The sequence below is a fragment of the Zosterops lateralis genome (assembly GCF_965231275.1).
Source record: "Zosterops lateralis genome assembly, chromosome: 6".
NCBI classification, from domain to species: Eukaryota; Metazoa; Chordata; class Aves; order Passeriformes; family Zosteropidae; genus Zosterops; species Zosterops lateralis.
The window spans coordinates 48,881,914-48,899,204 of record NC_139761.1 but is presented as its reverse complement, the minus strand read 5'-3'; the positions used below and the strand labels follow the sequence as shown (position 1 = coordinate 48,899,204).

The window sequence follows — 17,291 nt, the reverse complement described above, 5'->3', positions numbered from 1 at the left end:
GATCAAGTACTGATGACACAGCTTAAAACAGCAGTTTTGAAGAGCTCCCATCCAAAACCAGAGGAGAAAGGGTTGCACATTAGTTATGGGAGAAATTCCAAGTCCATGGGGCCTGAAATTAGGAATTACATTAGAATTTGTAATTGGCCATACAACTTTCCAAAGAGTCTGTTTTAGTTGCAAGGTCAGAAACACCAAGGACAGAACACCTAAAGCACTGGGAACATCATCATCTCCATTAGTAACTAAAGTTAAATTATTTTAAGATATTCTTGGCCAAGATGATGTTGTGATAAGCATTCTTATGAAAAGTTTCTGCTGAGAGGAAGGGTTTGCATCTCTGAGCTCAAACTTTGAAAAGCTTCTTTAGGAAATTACTGATTTTACATACGAATTTTTCAAGGTTTTGGTTGTTTGGTTGTTTCTTTAAGAAAACAGCTAGCAATTTTTTAAAGACGTGAAAATAAGTACATTTTGTGAAACCTTGCATCTTTCACTACAATAAGAAAAGCAAGGCAGAAATTTGTTTAATCCAGCTTGCAGGAACAACTGTAAACTAAAAGCCAATTGCAAACTCAGAAAAGCCAGAGAAACAGGCAGCCTCTCTCCTTACAGGTGACACAGAGTTGACATGACTGAACAGGATGAACATACCGTTCACCTCCATGGCAAGCCTGAAGAGGTTAATTAAAAAAAAAAAAGCCACAAAAATCCCTACGTCTCCTCAGAGTTCTGAAGACTCAGAGTTCTGAAGAACCCCTCTACAGGCCTGTCTGTGGTATTGTCAAAGGATTTAGTCATTCTACAGGGAGAGCCAAAGATTTTATAATTTTTTAAAATGAGATCTGATTAAAATTTAACACAGTTAAATAACACATCTAGGAGTTTAAATACCCTACTTCTAAAAATGATGGCAAGTGGAAATTGCAAGACAAGCAGGATCTTTGAAAATCAGCTGCTTTTCGTGTCTAACACAGCAGAGTATGACTTAAACCAGAGCTTCAAAAACTTTGGGCTACTGCCTGCTCATTCCTATCCAGACTGTCACAACACATTCTGCAAGTGTGATGAGGTTTGGGTGCCTTTCATTATAACAGTCCTATTTTAAAGCAAAATTTCTATCCAAAAGAGTTTGACCCAAAAGAGTTACACCCCAGAGTGCTGTGTAGCCCTTCAGAAGGATCTCGACAGGCTGGAGAGATGGGAACAACAGAACTGAAATTCAACAATGACAAGTGCAAGGTCCTGCACCTGAGGAGGAGTAACCCAGCGGAATAACCAGTACAGGCTGGGGGCTGATCTGCTGGGAAGCAGCTCTGCAGGGAAGTACCTGGGGGTGCTGCTGGACAGCAGGCTGTCCATGACCCAGCAGTGTGCCCTTGTGGCCAAGAAGGCCAATTGTGTCCTGGGGGGCATTAGAAAGAGCATTGCCAGCGGGTCAGGAAGGTGATTCTGTCCCTCTGCTCAGCCCTGGTGAGGCCTCACCTGGGGTACTGTGTCCAGTTCCGGGCTACTCAGGACAAGAAATCTGGAGTTCCTGGAATGGATCTAGCAGCTGGAGGGCTGTGAAGACGATTAAGGGACTGGGGCATTTCTCTCATAAGGGAAAGCATCAATGTCTGTAAGTATCTGAAAAGAGGGTGTCAGGAAAAGCTTGGAAAAGCTGACCTGAAACAGAGACTGGACAGAGCTAGAGAATTAAGTAGGTATTTATTGAAAGGCCTTTAGGATACACCTTGGGCAGGACAAGAGCCTGACCAGGGCTGCACCCAAGGTGGACTGAGAATGGTCACAAAATGGACCCCTGGTAACAAGAGCTTACACTTTTATAAGGTTTGGTCCATTTGCATAGTGGGGTTTAATTGTCCAGTTACAGCTTCAGGTTGTGAGGTCCCATCCTTTGTGTTCCTCCCTTCAGTCCACCCTTGTTTATGCTTTTGGACCTGAAAGTTGTCCTTGGTCTTCAGCAGGAAAGGGACTTGTTTTGTCTACCTACTTTGTGAAGAGAGCTTACTAGCACTTACTATGAGGCTCAGAATTACACCCCTAAGCACAGAATCCGAAAAATATGAAAGCTAAAACTAAAGGCATCATCAGGAGAATGGAACCGGGCTCTGCTTGATGGTGCCAAGCAATAAGACAAGAGGCAATGGGCACAAATTGATGCACAGGAGGTTTATCCTGAATACAAGGAAGAACTTCTTTACTGTGCAGGTGATTGAGGGCTGGAACAGATTGCCCAGAGAGATTGTAAAATCTCCTTCCCTGGAGATACTCAAAAGCCATCTGGACAATCCTGACTAATGTGCCTGAACAAGGAGGTTGGACTAGATGACCTCCAGCGGTCCTTTCCAACCTAAACCATGCTATGAAATTCTGTGACCAAGCTAGTATTAATATTCAGGATAATACTGCTCAGGAAGAAATCTACTTTACAGGTGACACAACTGCAGGCCTAGAACAAGGCAGCACAAGCAGTCAAAGACCAGAAAGTGAGCAAAGACTATGTACAGTTTCACCTTTTGCTTTCATTATTGCATTAACTCCGTAGCCATGATTAAAAGCAAGAAAAAAGAACAACTAAGAAGAAAAGCCTTGATAGCTTAGCAAGACCTTTACTTGGTATTTAAACATAAATAGCACATAAAGCACTACGTGATCTTGTCCACAGATCATGTGGTACATGCTGTAAATTGTCTTTTTAGGAACTGAAGTCATCTCCCTTCAGAGTGAAAGCCTGGGAAATGCTGTCACTGCTACTGTTGGCACACATTTGCTTACCCCTGTATGTTTATGCACCTTGTGTCAAGGCTTGTGAGCTGGAATAGCTTACAGAACTATACAAATGCAGAATGGAGAGATTAGAAAAATCTGCTTAATGCAGTATGTGAAGGCAGGGCAGAACGTGAACCATGAGATGGTCAATGGATTCCCAGAGCAGCTGATTCTGAAAAGCAACAGTGACAAAGAGCACCATCCATTTCAGTAATCTGCACTGGGAAATTCACAGGATTTATCTGCAATACCCACAGTAGGGAAGAAAGTTCTTTTTTGTTTTGATTACTCTGCTGAATTATCACAGTAAAGCTGCTCTCGAATCTAAACATAAAACTAATGCTGCTAGCATCCATGAATTTTAATATATTCAGCTCCCTAAACTGTCTATGCTACTACAGCAACTGAAGGTGTCTCAGTCTGAGGCATTTATTCTCCTGTCTTTGAAATGCTATTAATGTTATCATTCATTTATTACACAGTCTGGAAATTATGATACTGAGGATGTCTCTTCTTTTGAATCTCCAAGTTGCTTACAAGCCAAAGCCTTGTTTTCAAAGGCATTTTCTCAGTATCATTCTACATGCATCACAAAATGAAATAGAGGACTTTTCAGTGGTCTGAGTGCTCCACACAACTGACTGCCCTACAGTCACAATGCAGATGAGTTACTGGCAGAATGCTCATCTGCCCTGTCCGTGCTGTACCCGTGTGGATGTTCTGTTCTGCACAACAATTCAAGCCAAGATTAATGAAAGCAGGTTGAAGGCACATGATCATGCCCTCTGCACCGCCCTGCTCTTCTTAGCACCAAACGGCTGTGTCCCATCTCCTGTTCTCATCATCTCTCTGACAACCAAGGCTTGACATAAACAGGGTAGCAATTATCAAGCTACCTCATTTCTCCTTCAAGTTTTATTTTAACCTAAACAGTGGTAATGACTCTGCTTAAGTCAACAAGTGTTTGGGTTTACACCACTTATCAATGCCATGGAAGCTGAGAACGTAAGAACTTTGCAGGCTTTGGCACCCAAAGTCTGAAGGTCTCTGAACCCAATCCTCTTCCTTTTTCCAGATTAATAGATTCATACTCCAAAAGATTACTGAAGAACGTTCTCTTTTAGTATGGACCTTTCCCAGCTGAAAAACAGACAACTACCTTTCTGTCTTTCCTTCCTACTCTTAAGTTTCAAATCTCAAGTAAATCCTAAGAGGGAAATATATTCTTTCTCAAATGAATAAAGTATAATGAAAACAACTATGTCCAAGGCTAAAAATTATTGTGGTTTTTTTTAGTCTATTATCATCCCCTGCTTTAGATGTCTTCTTTAAGGTCAGGACATGGATGAGCACACAGTATACCAAAAGACTTACAAAAAGGGACTATTTTGAGCCACAACAATTAAGCTCCACAGTGACAAAGGCAGTCAGCAGAGGAAACAGAAGAATTTCGAAATTATCTTTTTTTGGTTTCTTTCACCATTTCCTCTTACACTTGAGCAAAAATTCTTATAATGGCTCTTCTGGGAATTTTTTTCTCCCTTTCTTTTGTAGTTTCCACTTCTCGGGTAATTTTGGCATGTCCAACTGGTTGCTTAGAGATGCTTCAGTTTTTATTGCTCTTTTTCAGTTTGTACTGTAATTTTACTCTGAATGTCACCTCTAGTAAGACTAGTTTTGCAAGTGAAGCAAGAAATGCTCAGAAAAGCCTTTTTAAACAACCACACTGAGGTCTACAGAGCAGCATCCTACACACCTTTTCCTCTCCTACATCTGAAAAGTATAGGAAAGAGTCTTTAGCAACATTTAGCACTGCCTCAACAGCAAGCAAGTCTCTAGAAGTCTGTCTTACAGGACAGGACAGGATGACTTTGACCTCTGGCAGTGAAAGAATGTTTTGATGTAAGAAAAGAAAGAAGAAAATAAAACGGGCACTGCGAAAACCATCCAGGAAGGGAAGTGTGTATAGCAGGGGAGAGAAGGGAAGATAAAAGCTGCCTCTCCAGGTCCCAGACATGCCCACTATCCTATCCTAACCACTTGCTGAGCCCCCTCTCCTCGGCGATGCTTTGTAAGACAGTGCCATGCTGTGGACACTCTGCTCGCTGCCGCTGCTCTCTGCAGTCCCTGCAGGTACAGTAGGCCTGTTTCCTGACCCACTTTCCTCACCAATCTCTATTTAGCTCTACGCTAGTGATGCTCCTGGCATGACAATCAGATACTGCAGCCTGCAGTGCAGTTCGTTACAACACATTCGCGAGCTCCGAGTAAATCCAGTGGAAAAGTACTGTATCAGCGGAGCCTAATTACACTGAAGTCATCCTCATCAACTTACGTCAAACGCAACAACACTAAAGTGCTCCAGAGATTTGAAAGATGCCTTTTCATTTTAAATCTACTAAATCTGCTAGGCATAAAATAAACCCAAAAAGGATCTTTCCTACTCAAGGGCTGTAAACGGCAAAAGCTGTTAGAGCTAGTACCTTTTCTTTGGATTACCTAATCAATCTTACAATTTGTGCCACTTAAAACCTGCCATAATTCCTTCCACTGTCATTTATTCTTAACTAGAGAGGGGCTCTGCACCTGGATGTCCAGTGAAATTGTAAACTTAATCTCGCTACAGCTATTAAAATTATCTTCTTACGTGCAAGAACTAAATTTCTCCTTCAGACACAGCCACTTAAGAATTAACTTCAAATCCTACTTGCACTTGCAGTTAACTTCAGATTTTACTTGCACATATATGTGTAAGGGATAAACTGGTTTTGGAACATTAATGATTATACCAGACAGCCAGGACTGTTCTGGCTCCAAAGGTGTAATAGGTGAATACCTCTGAGATCAAGAAACTGGAGTTTGGTCATATTTCATTTATCTTAAAAAAAAAAAAAAAAAAAAAAAAAAAAAAAGGCATCACCCTTCTCTTATAGGGAAATATTGCAAAAAATGACCATAACATGGGCCTCATTTAAGAAATCCAATTGTGAAGCCCATAAGTTATATATATGGTAGTAATTCACTACACTACGAATCTCTACATCCTTCATGAGCACTGAAGTTAACTGGAGAGTTCTGCAGTGAATACAGTGCAGGGACACCATACATTGCTAGTATTTTGCATGTAGAAGGCACTGAAATATGAAACATTAAATGTCTTCCCTTTGGCAAGACACTTTTTCTGTTCAGTGCAATACTTTTGTACTTAAAATACTCAGATCCTTATCAAGAAAAGTTTTGAGAGTTACTCAAAATCATTATATCAAAACATTTTAAGTGTCTTAAGATGAGATACACTGAATTTAAAGCACTAAAACCAGCACAAATTTATTGACTGATGATAAACAAAAGCAGCAACAGAAAGTACTGAACATACCCTGTGGGGCCATGACTGCCTTACAGGTGTGGATCATTTGTAGAAGGTATTGTGTACAGGAGGGAGCATGAGGAACAATTATTCACAAAGCAATCCACTGTGTACAAGTGTAAGTTCAATCCCTTGCAGGAGTTTATTCACGTGCAACATGACCAGTTTTGCTGGTCTATTTGACCAGCAAAAACTATTAGTAAAAAAAGAAAATCTTGTAGCTTGGCAGATGCCACAAACTGATGGCATTGTGGTGTTCAGCCTTTTTTGCATTTGCACTACCATAATCACACTAATTTACTAAATAAAACAAAGATTCCCAAAAATGGACCCCAAAATGCTTATGTAAAATCTCTGCAACAAGAAGTCTTATTATCCATTAAGTGGGATGATACCAGCCAACAGCAAGAGAAAACAAAATTAAACATCCATCAGAATGTGCAATTCATCCAAATTTCATACCACAGGCACCTATAAATACATGAGTCATTATTATAATGTACAAGGTAATTATATTTCATCACTCATTACCTTGACCCAAGAAGGACCTCTCATCTTCAGATGGAAGAAGCAATCCAGACTTGCATTTTTATGATTAAGGAACCCTGGGAGAAGCACAGCTTACATAAAGCAGCACCCTTAGACTAGCAGCTGTGTAGACACAGAAGAAACTCAACATCAATAAAGTGCTATAAGACTGCTTCTTTTACCCACCAGTGTCCTCACATCAAGTATTTCACATTTAAACCCAAGACAAGCAGACAGAATCCAACAGGGCTCTGCAGGAAGGACACAGCTGGGACAGTTGTTAGTGACAGATCTACCATAACTCACAGACACGTGGCAAGCAAAGAAGGTATTTAGAAGTACAGAGCTTCTTTGTTCCTACCTATGATGGGATCAACAACACCACTAAGAGATTATTTTGCTGCCTTGTTATTTATTGAAGATAAGATCACCCTCAGGGCAGTCCCAGGGCAAAGAGCCTGGCAAAGCAGAGATTCTCTTGACAGTTTTTCCTCAGGACTAGATTTTACAGCTCATTTGATTTTAGCTTTCTGAGCCATGCACCACAAAACTAAACCCAGACCTTCGGAAGTCGCTTCTCTAACCCCACGTCTACTCAATTCAAGTAGAGAATCATAGTGAGGCCTTGGAGTTTAGGAAGAGCAAACTAATTACTATACTGGATCAGCCCACTCCAGTGACAAGAGTTTCACAAGCACATAACAGAAACCCTCGCCAGACAGTTACACAATAACCCACAAAGTCTATTTTCAGGGTCCATAAAAGTTTATATTCTTTCAAGAGACTATAGATCTTTATTTGCCTTTTTTATGTGAACTTGGAAATGCTCAATATTGGCATCCAAACACGAGCCTTGCTATGATGTATTTCCTTCTCCAAAGCATTTGTTATTGTTTTTAATCAAACAAAAGCTGTCTAGGAATCCGAGGCTCTAATCTGAATTGTTACCGCTTGAACATCTGTTAAAAAATTCTGGCTGCAAAAGTAGAACAGATTCTGGTTTACATGGAAAACTATGTAAGTAATAAATACCTGGCAAATCAAGAAAGCACTTCAGGGAATATAATCTAAGATGCAATCATTAAATTGCTTTAGTCCTGGACTATGGAGTCAGAGCAAGAGAAAAACCACAAAATAAACCTTGGCTTTGATGGTTCCTTTCAATGTTACTGTGCTTAGTAGGCTGACTCCTGGTTGATTTGCAAATCCACACATGCCCCTGGGAGTGGGATCTCAGGTCGTTTATCATCATGGCAGATTTCCAGTTCTTGGCAGGAAGGTTGTTTTTCTCCATGAATCAGCAACTGTCCATCACACTACAATCTGTGAAGTGAAAAACCCACCTCATCAGCATAAACTAAATGCATGTATGTGTGTCTATATCACAGAGGACTTTCTGGTCTCTCTCTCTACAGCCCACATGTGATGACTGTCATCTGCACAAGCACATACATGCCTCTGAAAGCCAATCACAAGAGGAAGTGATTTATCTCGCCTTCTGCAGTCCTGTAATGCTTTGATAACACATCATCTGCATGGTAAGCCTTTAAATGTTATGGTAAAGAACACAAACAACAACCCATCCTACTTACTGCTTTCTCCTGCCTATGGGCAACTCCAGAGACAAGCCCACTGTGGTCAGCTGCAGAACTGTGCCTGCTACTGGAGAGTAAAGAACATTTTCATTACCAAATAATGCTTACCAGTGAATGTATTCTAAAGATCCATGAGCAAGGAAAACAAGAGCAAGTAAGTTATATTTGAAACATCTTCCTGAAACATGCTCCAGAATTTTAACAGCTCTCTATAATACAGATGATGCTTCTGAAAAATGATAGCAAATGAGATGAATGCTGCCCCAGTGAAGTGAACTTATTGTCAGAAATACTCTGACAAGCAAATCATGAATTTTGGAGATGTATTACAGAAAAGGATGTACTAATAATTCCTCGTTTTATTCTTCCTCTGTCTGTCTTCTCCTGATACACAAGAGATTGCAGTATTCCTGTTGTATGGCATCACTGTGCTAATATTAAATAACAACAGATTTGCTGGCTGCTCAAAAATGCCATTTTTTGAAGGAGGCAGGGAAAAAAACTACTATAATCAGAAATTCACTCTTAAAATTCAGGAATCAGACATTCCCACCCCCTCATGATTCACAGTGTAAACTCCTAAAGAAACTATAACCTGATCCACTGGATGAAGCAGTTCAGCAGAATATCTGGGTCTTCACTGTTTCCTCTGTTTGAATTATATGTCCAGGGCATCGCAAAATTTACCCAAATTACTCATTTTTTCCAGAATCTAATCATAAAACCTACACTTCAGGGATATAAATTCACAATTTGAGGCTAAGCGTAAATCCACTTAGTAAACTGGTTTTGTTTCTTGCAGCATTAATTCACACATGCACTGAAGATCATCAAATACAGAACAGACAAGTTATCAAACTGCAGCAATGTTGTCGAAAGAAAGGCTTTTTTTTTTTTCTTAAATGCAAACACGTATTTTATTATTAGCTGCATAAGGGTGATCTATGTTTACACAGCTCAGAGCTGGATTTAAAACCAATTTCAACAGCCAACTGTTTCAACTTGCATGTAAACAAACATACTGCATTTCTTCATTAGCTGCAATTTGCTGCAGTCTGTCAGCCATCTGTACTGTCTTGCATTCTGTTCTCTATTCAGAGCACCACTATCAAATGTTGGTGATATAGTATTGCTCTCTTTGGAGACATCATGACTACACTATAAATAGTTTAGAGACATAAACCACTATTTCTAACAGTTGTCTTAATATCTGCTTTCTCAGAATGCATTAGGTTGTTCTATTTCTCATCCAATTTTGGTGCTTATTTTTTTGTGGATAGGAAGAAAAAAAATTTTATTTTGGCTCTCTCAGAGGTACAGAGCAAAAATTGCAGCCTGAGCAAGGCTTTATCCAACTTCTGTACCCCCCAAATCCCAGATGCAGAGGCCAAACCCCAGAACATAACCCTGCAAATATCTGCAGTGCAGTACAAGGGTGACTGCACAGTGCATAAGAGCCAGGCTGCCTTTAAACCAGCTAGTTTAGGTGCTAGAGCCAGCCCTGGAGCACTTGCACAGAGAAGTGGGGGCTGACCATGCACCCTCTGAAGTGACATCCAACCAAACCCAGCCTGGAATCTTGCCCAGTACTGGTGCAGCTCTGTGCAGGAGCTCAGGAGCCCCCAGAGCCTTGTGGAGCCCTGGCTCACTCCAGCCAAGTCAAACATCAGCACAGCCCCGTTGGTGCCACCTGTCCCCCAGCCTTTCCCTGGGGCCACAGTGCCTGCAGACATACCCTTGAGCAGCCTTACAGCCCCTAAGCTCTGCATGCCAGAGGCTTTCCCCATGGCAGCACTGCATCCCAGACCCTGGGGCTGGCAGGAGCCTCCCAGAAGCTGTGGTGGCACCATGAGTCCCCTCCAGCCTGCAGTCACACCCTGGGCTATTGGGCTGCTCTAAACTGCTCCAGCTCTCTCAAGTAATTCCAAGGGGACTGCAGCACAGCTGAGGACACCACTCAGACCATTCAGCTGCTGATCTGAGCAGTGTGCACTACTTTCAAACTTCAGAGGACAGGTGATAGTATCTTTAGAAGAGCATAGCTCACTTAAATAAGGGGCTTTTGTAGGTTGCCAAGTCATTCTCTCTTTTAGGAAGTGAGGAGAACTGGCAGTGAGACAGGAAACCTGAAACACACCTTTAAATCCCAATTTCCCCTCTTCTAGGGACAGCAGAGAACTCGAATATTACTTGCATAACCAGGACCACTTGACAAGTGATGCAACCACAAACCACAAAGCCACTTGATATCCATGTTAGATTTTCAAAGCGAAAGCTGCCTCTTCAAATATGGCTTTTTAGCTCACCCAATGGACAGGTTTTACACTTTTCAGGAAGAACTTGATGCTCTGCCCTCAAGTTGACTCCCAGACTTACATCATGCTTCTGGTTTCAGACCTGCAGTGCTATAAACCCACCTTCTTCCAACAGAACAAATTCACTGCCCTCCAAGAACAGGCTTGTGGCACATTCGTGCAACACCAACAGAGCTGTCCCTGATCAGAGGTGTCAGAACTCTGAAAGCTGATTTTGGTGGTAAAATTACCAAGAAGTGAACATGCCTTATTCTGAGAGATGCATTTCAGCTTCAATTCTCAGTTTCTGACTGAGGAAAGTGTGGTGAAACACTGTGCAATTTTATTATCCTGTCAGCCATATACAAAGGAGAGCAGGATTCACTGATAATCAAACCATTAGAGTGAAAGTTTGCTATCCACTACTCCCTGATTAAAACTGACTAAAACTTAACCTGTAACTTAGCAGAAAAGTTCTTCAGGTTTCTAACTCTCTGGATAAATTTGTTTTTGTTTTTTTTTTTACAGGCCAATAAATCTTTCACTGGAAATTTCTTCCTTTTCCCAGCTTGTGTCTCTTTTTCTGGAACAGCAGCAACAAAAATGCCTACACCCTTGTGTCCAGATCATTTTCAGTGGAATTTTTTGTGTAGAATTAAACAAGGCAAGCTGCAGGCGTGAAAACAAACTGCCAGAGAGGCTCACAGCCACAGAATGCTCCTACAGAGCAGCAGTACCACTGTTACAACATGAGAAAATAAACTCTGACACACAACCATTTAGGAGGACAGGATACAAAAGAATTCCTTCTTCCCCTTTGATGCCTACACTTATCAAGCACTAGGTTCAAAGCAAGGTTGAGGGAGTAAGAAAATACAGGTCTGTTTCCTTCAGGTCTGTTTGTTCCCTTCTGTGACTGAAAGAATGAAAAAAATGCAGTACCACTGTCAAAATTTTCCAGCTCTATTTTGGCACATCATCTCTCAAAACCAGCCTGATCTAAAAATTTCAAGCATGTTTAACTCAAGAGCCCTTGACAACATCTAATGCACAGGCTATTTATCATAAATTGAGGTGCTTATTTTTGGACTTCACCTTGAAACAGCAAAGAATGTCTGTTTTGTTAGCACCAGAAAAGTTTATAAATCCTGCCTAATGTATCAGTATTATGTCGTTCAATGGTATTCTACATATACTGCAGAGATATCCACAACTCTCTGCAAAATTCATTCAGCATTACAGATGTGCACACTCTGAACTTAATGTGAAATCAGATCATGTTGAGAACCCCTATGACTTGCCCTCTCTACATGAACTATTACTGGATTTAGCACTTTTAAGTAACTGTGATTTCTAATGTACTTTAACATGTGAGAAAAAAAAGGGGTAACTTTTGTTGTTGTTGTTGTTTCTCCTTTGCCCATTCCACAGTTTTGACACACACACAATGATAGCACTAACTGCAATAACCCTTTGGAGCTTCACAACTACTGAGAATTTTGAAAAATCTGCAAACCTGCAAGAGAGGCACCCATTGTAGTCCTAAGTTTTATGTATGAGAAAGCAGAAATTTCACACTTTATCACTTGCCCCAAATATTGCTGTTATACAGAAATTCAAATTAATAGGTATCACAGGGGATCAATGGCAAGCTGCATTCAGAACAGCCTTTGCCTTTCAACCATCTCAAACTTTTCCAAGCACTTTAAACAATCTCAGTCCACTATGGTATCCTTTCAATGCCTTCAACTAAATTGATAAGTCACCTTTCCAACTACATGTATGGAATGTATCACTTCAGTGATGTTCAGATTTCTGACTTCAGAGCATGCAACACCAACAGCCACCATCTCTGCCAACGGCACTGAAGGATTCAACAACTTGGACTGTCCACACGTGGAAGTGGTGCTGACCCTGCTATGACATTCCAGGAAAGCCCCCAATAAAGCAGTTTCCCAATCAAACTCACAGGGTGGTATCTTCACTAGCAGTGAGCCACCCACCACAATACTTTGCCACTTGCTCTGTACACAGAGCAGACCCTTCCTCTCCCCAGCCATGTTTCAACCAAACCAGATTTGCAGAAGGTACCCAAGCAATCCCACAGAAGTTCTTTATCTGCCATGAAAAACCATCAGGTGCTCCTCAATTCTTTATTCTCCTCTGCAAGGGGCAACTACTTGGAAGTAAGTATCACCATGCATTCACCATGCACTAAGCCTTGAACAGCCAAGACAGCTTGCAGCAAAAGACTGGTGCTGATGTGCAAATATACAGCTCTTCAAACCCCAGTGATTTTATCAGGCCAAAACCAGACCCACAAGCAACATGGTCTGCTAAAAACAGCAGCTTTGCTGCTCTTGCAAACAATTGAAAAGGTTCCTTGTTGCTATCTTGCACATTTCAAAGGAAAGTAAAGCCTTGAACTATGTGCTGTTTCCTCACAAAATTGATTTTGAGGCCTTAGATTCACACCCAAAGTAGAAAGTCCAGGCATATGTAGAAAACAAACAAATGAAAAACAAAAGCCTTATTTCTAGCACAGTTATTTGTGGATAAAGCTGACTTAACATGTCAAGAGTAATTGAGGTGAAAAAGTTAGCTTTGTGCTTAAAGGTTCACATACCGCTGTGAGAAAGAAGAAAAATAAAGGGAACTTCTTCAGACAAGCAAAGATCCTTAAAAAGAACTGCAGACAGCATACATGATTCTAGATGACTAATACTGCAACTCAGAAGAAAAACTCAAATAAAAAAGATTCTCATGAATCAGGACAGTCTTTTTCAAGAAACATTTTAATGATGACAAAGTCACATCTGTGTCACCTCTAAGCTCCTCTGTCTCATTTTCTGTTTACCCTTGCAGAAGAACACAACATTGCAGACATCAGGTTTTTTAATTTTCCGAAGAGCAGAGCCTGTTTTTAGTGAACTAATTTCAATAGCCTATCTGTCACACAGCCTGTGCATCTATTGCTTCTCAAAAGAAAACAGAGGACAGTGAGAAGGACACAGAATTAGACTTTGTCTTATAAATTTAGAGCAAAACTGTCAGTGTAAACCGATTCAACTTAATTTTATATGACCAAAGAGCAATTTATGCTAGAAAACAGCACATACCTAGAGAAACTGCAGAATAAACGCTGAAAATCAAAATGATCATTTTAAGCCTCCAGATCAAGGGCTCTGATTTTCAGTGCAAGGATAGTTAAACTGCAGAGTGGCTTCTCAACTAATTTTCTACTTTGCAAACTTTGGAGCACAAGGAAAAGAAGAACAAAGAGGAGAGGACAGCTAATTTTAGTGTTTCTCAGCTAAAACAAAATAACAACAAAGAACTACTGAACCATGAAGCAGTTTTTCCAAGCTGCTATTTCAGTTACAGTCTTTCTTTTCCCAAGCCAGTGCTGGAAAGAAGATGCCAGCTTCTACCCTATCAGAGTAATACAAGCACCTTATTTTATGCAGAGGGGCACACTGAGAGCTCTGAACTGCTTGCATAATGCTTCTATACATTTTGCTGCACCCAAAATGTGTATTATAGCTGACAGGAAAAAAACAGCATGATTTCTTCAATTTCCTTCTCTCTCACTGGTTGCCCCTAGTAAGAAGCATTGCTCCTGCAAACTGAACTTGAGTCTTGCCTATTACATTTTAATAACTACCCTGAAAACCCATCCCTCTGACAGCTTATTATTAAAGCACTGGACTGAAGCTTCATAATTCTCAGTCTTGAGCATGTGTGGAAACAGTTTTGAGGACAAAACCAAGACCTTAGGATTATCCAGGGTCAAAGCAACCTCTGGATGTTCAGTCCAACCTCCTGCTCCCAAGCAAATCAGCCATGAGATCTTTTCCATTCCATAAGGCTCACATGGTACAGCCTCCCCAGGCAGCCTGCTCCTCTGCTTGATTGTCCTCGTGGTGGAAAAGGTTTTCCTCACATTAAGTCCAAACTTCGTGTTTCTATTTGTGTCTTTTGTTTCTCCAAGTTCATCTTCTCGATGAACCTCCTTGTAGGTACTGGCAGGCTGCTGCTCTGTACCCTTGAAACTTCTTCTCCCTGCTGAACAAACCTAGTGAGATTTTCATCCATCAATTTCAGTTAAGAGTAAACAAGGTACCTAGACAGTTACCTCCTCAAAACAACCCCCCAGACTTGCAGGTTTTAATATAAATATGTGATCTTCAAAGAAATTCTCATCATCTCACAAGAGTGGACTTTTGAACTCTGATTTTTCTAAGGAAAGTTTCCTTTCCTAAAAGTATTTACTCAGAACACCCATCATATGTTTTCAGCATCATCAATACTACTCTAGGGCTGAACAAGTCTACAATTTAAGGATGAATGGATTGGTTTTAGTCACTGTTTCAAAATAAAGCAAACTGAGAACAGAGGGTGAACACTGAAATTTCTCTCTTGAGTAGAAAATTACTGCAATAAATTTGGGCAACCAAACAGAAAGCTAGAACAGAAAATGCTATGCTGTCTTCATACACAGCAGAATTAAAATATACTAGGTTAGGTTCATAATATCGCTGTTACAGTTCGCTCTTCTCTAAGGATGTATGTGCTATTACTGTGCAAACCTTCACAAGAATAAATTATGCTTTCCAAGCATTAAAATCACATTAACATGACATAGGGCATGGAAAATTCAAACTTCAAATACTTACTGAATCCAATAGATCATAAACCAAATCAGTATTAGAAAAAAGAAGAGGGTTACATTAACTAAAATAAAGCTCTCTGAAATAATTAAGTGATTTTTCAACCACTGTGATAACACATATTGCAATGGCTTAGATATCAGTGAAAGAGTCATTTAGTCACAATTTCACTTTTGGTCATTTACTGGAACTCATAACCCTCTGGCCCAATTCCAGAAGATTTCTCAAATCCAATATAAAAAAACTTCAAGTCAGCCTGAGCAGCCTATACCATGCCACATGAACTTCAGGCAGCCACGAGCAATACAGCAACACATTTTAAAACTGTCTTCATTTTTCAGTGCTCTTCAATTTTGTTAAAGAAAAAGAGAGACTTGACAACAAACATTAACTTCTCTCACCATTTCACTGACCATGTTATTAGCCAATTCATTCACTTGTCCCCCATAAGAGACAAAGTCAGTATGCTTATTCCTGCTTATAAATGTTTAATGTCTTAAAAACATTTGCATCATTTGCAAAATCTGTTAGACTTAATCATCTCCAGCTTTACCTTACTTCTCAAATCAATAGGCCTAATTAAGCATTCTCTGTAGCTGCATGTAAAACTGAATGTTTATCAAATGACAATTAGAACATTGTTATCCAAAACCATTTTAGAAACTCAGCTGAAACTACAACAGTACTGTAAAGTTAAATTAAAAACATCAGAATTTTTTATATGGGCAACATGAGGCTGAAATCTTGCAGTCTGACTTTAGCATTAGAACCTGAAATTGCATGTTTTCCGGATTTTTTGAAAACAAGTGTTCGATACATTTCTTTTTTAAATCATCACAATTACCACAAGCCTTTCAAGGAAAAGTTGCCTTAACACCATACTCAGCTTCTCACAGATGATCACTGTCATCACCAGTACCTTAAATGAATCTCAGGTACCTTTTATGCCATTAGTTTTTATGACAGCCACCAGAAACTAAGCAATTTTATGACTTTACAACCTGGTGGACAACTCCTCTGGATACTTCAGAGCTCCCCTGACTTGAGTGCACCTCTCTGTATTAACACTGGACTTGACCCAGGAACTCCTGCTGAATTACAGGTCTCCTGTCAAGAGTACTAGAGAGCTGAGTGTTGTCTGCAAAAGAGTACCAATGGGTTCTATACAAGAGATTTACTATGAAGACTTATATTGCACATAGGAATGCTTGCTGGCCTTTACCTTGTGCTTTTCATTCTCCTCTGTCCATCAGAAACCAAAGTGCTCTATTTAACCGTGTGGGTTTTACCTCCTTCCCATCGCAGCTGTTTTCCTAAGATAAGCTCTGAACTGTGTTGCTGTTCTGAGCCAGCTCACCTGCAAAGATTGTTTGAGAACCCTGCCCACTGGGACATGACTCAGAGCAGAAGACAGGTACACAATGCTTTCTGATTTTAGCATGGCAATGAGACAAGAGCAGCAGTACAAACAGTACTTTGAACCTTCTAGATGGGAAGATGCAGTTGGGCTTACGCACACTCAGCTGACAAAATAATTTTTTTGTAGTCATGTACATCCACTGGTGCATTCCTCCTGCTCCCTCCTCAGGATCAGGAAGTTTGCCTTGTTATGACTGGCAATGTGCTGGTCTTCAAGTCTTCACACATCTCCATCCAGCAATGGCAGGTTTCAAGTGTCTTACAAAGACAGACAGGAGAGAAACATTTGAGGGTTTTTCTACATGTAGCAGTGCTCATGCTTTGAGAAAGAGGTGGAGAATAACTACTGACCACTAAGTCTTATTAATTTCAGCAACTATGGTAGCAGGATCTGCCAGGGGAGGATGGGGGAAATGTGCTGCTACATAGCCAGAACAAGAAAAAGACTATTTAAGGATCAGGCAGGTCAGCTCTAAAACTCAGCTGAGAGGTTCGACACTGATCCAGGTGAAATAAAAATGCGACCACATCTCACCTCAAGGTACTGCCATTAGCTGAAAAAAAAGATGAGTAAGAAGCCATACCTTCAGGCTTCTACAGGATAGAAGTGTCTTCTTTCCAAAAGCAAGAGAAGTCCTGGAGA

General features: G+C 40.5%; 1 protein-coding gene across 1 annotated transcript in view; it reads right to left on the bottom strand.

The window, feature by feature from the left end:
• The window catches only part of SERGEF (secretion regulating guanine nucleotide exchange factor), a 139,331-nt gene that overhangs the window by 81,677 nt on the left and 40,363 nt on the right, over window positions 1–17,291 (bottom strand).